Source organism: Trachypithecus francoisi, unplaced genomic scaffold (genome assembly GCF_009764315.1).
Source record: "Trachypithecus francoisi isolate TF-2019V2 unplaced genomic scaffold, Tfra_2.0 Lachesis_group10, whole genome shotgun sequence".
Classification (NCBI taxonomy): Eukaryota; Metazoa; Chordata; class Mammalia; order Primates; family Cercopithecidae; genus Trachypithecus; species Trachypithecus francoisi.
Genome location: NW_022681455.1, coordinates 74,499,747 through 74,502,441, shown reverse-complemented (window position 1 = coordinate 74,502,441; position 2,695 = coordinate 74,499,747). Strand labels below are relative to the sequence as shown.

Here is a 2,695-nt window from a genome sequence, read left to right as displayed (position 1 = left end):
ATGGTGCTGGGACAACTGGATATCCCTATGCAAAAGAATAAAGTCAGACCCCTACCTCACATCATAAACAAAAATAACCTCAAAATGAATCATATCTAAATGTAAGAGCTAAAACTATAAAACTGCTAAAAGGAAATTCAGGAGTACATCTTTATGACCTTGAGTTAAGCAGCGGTTTCTTAGGTATGACACCAAAAGCACAAATGAAAAGAAAAAATACATAGATAAATGGGACATTATCAAAACAACAACAAAAAAATTATGCTTCAAATGACACCGTCAAGAGAGTGAAAAGACAACTCACAGAATGGGAGACGGTATTTGAAAATCAAATATCTGATAAGGGCCTTGTATCTAGACTGTATAAAGAACTAATGCATTTTTTTTTTTTCTTTTTCCATTTTCTTTGCTGGGGAAGGGTTCCGGGTAAAAATCAGAAAACCTGCTAGACAAATTCTAAAAGAGCTGTAACACTACTGCAACTCGATAATAAAATGACAACCTAATTTTAAAATGAGCAAGAGATTTGAAAAGAATTTCTCCAAAGACATATAAATGGCTTATAAGCATATGAAAAGATATTCAACACCATTAGTCATTAGGGAAATGCAAATCAAAACGACAATGAGATACCACTTCACACTCATGAGAATGGCAAAAATATGAAAGACAGACAATTACAAGTATTAGCAAAAATGTGAAGAAATTGGAACCCCTACACATTGCCAGGAGGAGCATAAAATGGTGCTTCTCAAAAAGTTACCATATGATCTAGCAATTTAATGGCAACTCAGTTATCATTTTGAGTTACCACATGACCTAGGAGTTGCACTCTTATAGATATACCCAACAGGACTGGAAAGTATGCCCACACCAAAACTTGTACAAAATGTGCATAGCAGCATTATTCATAATAGCCCAGAATTGGAAACAACCCGATTGTCCATCAGTTGATGAATGGAAAAATCAAAGACATAGCCATACAATGGAATATTATTCTACCATAAAAAGAAATAAAGTACCGGTTTCTGCTACAACATGAATGAGCCTTGAAAATATCATGCTAAGTGAGAGAAGCCACACCCAAAGACCACATATTGTATGATTCTATTTATAGGAAATGTCCAGGATAGGCAAATCCTATTTTGAGACAGTAAGTAGAAAAAGTAGATTCAGGCTTGCCAGGAGTTGTGGAGAGGGGGAAATGAGGAGTAATTGCTAACTAGTATGGAGCTTCTTTGGGGAGTGATAAAAATGTTCTAAAATTAGATCATGGTGATGGTTGTACAGCTTTGCCAATATAGTAAAAATCATCTAATCATTTAATGGTACACGTTAAAGGGGGTAGGTTTATGGTATATGAATTATATCTCAATAAAGCTGTTATTTAAAGAAAAATTCATCTCCTGGAGAGGAGAGAGAGTGGGGTACTAAACTGAGTACTAAAGGGCTTGAAATGAGTAATGAGGTTTGAAATCGATGGCAGTGGGTGTGTAATAGGATTGCTAAGCGGTGATGAGTCTGTCTGAGATATAATACCACAAAATTATAATGGCACCCATCTGCATGGTTGGGAGCATTTCGCGCCTGTGCCTTCCAGTTTATAGGTCACAAGCTCAGAGGCTCTAGGCATTAGAGAAGGACCCTCCCACGATGGGTACCATACCTGACAGTCTTTAGCAGAAAGAGCTGAGGAATACCTGCTTCTCCTTCCTGCCCACATCCAAAACACCCTGGTCTTCACACCCGACCAGAAGAAAACTGAAGACTTGGCTCACTATTTCTCAAGTAGAATTTCTGGAACAAAAATATCTACTAAACCTGCTGCCTAAGCGTCAGGCAGGGGAAAGAATAAAAAGAAAAAAGAAAAGGAAGGCATTTTTCCTAGTAATTAAATCTGAATTATTCACAACCTGTTAGACACTTTTTTTTCCCTCTGCTACAGAAGCATACATTTTCATTTCTCCCCTAAGTCCTAAATGCCTTTGTAATTGAAGTTGAATTTTTGGTTGACAGCCTTCACTTCATATGGAGAGCCAGAGTCCCAGGCCACACCTTCACCTGAGTCATCAACAGACGCATTCTCCAGCTCAACCCCTGAGCTGTTCAAAGGGGCTGGCTTTACCTAATGCTTTCATCATTACCCCTCGATTAATTCCCCCAAGGCTTGTGTATTATGAAAGTTCTTTCAAGTGTTGCAGGTGGCCTAGTTTCAACTATCAGAGGCAAAGTGGGGAATTTACTGACCAAGGTAACTAAACTTTGGGAAGCCAGGATGCAGGATGGTTTTTAGGGACAATAAAACCAGGAACCCAGGTGCTCCTATGTAGTAAAAGACACCTCCATCCCTCCCGCTTCTCCTCAACACATGCCACTCCCTGCTGGGTGATACTTTTCTTTTTCTCAGACCTGCTTTCTCCATGAAGCTGCAAGCATGGCAACAAATGGTGGCCAAGCTCATATCTCCTCCCATAGTTCTAATCCAGAAAGTCCCCAGGAAAGCTCTGATTTTCTTAGCTCAGGTCATATGCCCTGTAGCCAAAGAAACAGGGCATGTTGTGGTTGGCAATCCCCATTAAAACAGTATTATTGGAATGGGAGCAGGGGTGCCCCTAATGAAGGGAGGTGACATTTCCAGTCAGAAGGGAGGCCAGGGCAAGCAAGGGTACAGATGGGCATATCCATGGAAGCCAAA

The 2,695-nt window shown here is 39.8% G+C and overlaps 1 non-coding gene across 1 annotated transcript; it reads right to left on the bottom strand.

Moving 5' to 3' along the window:
• Window positions 1-415: 415 nt before the first annotated feature.
• Window positions 416-476, bottom strand: LOC117088864. The gene has a single exon (XR_004439381.1). It is a non-coding gene; the product is annotated as a U7 small nuclear RNA (small nuclear RNA).
• Window positions 477-2,695: the final 2,219 nt, after the last annotated feature.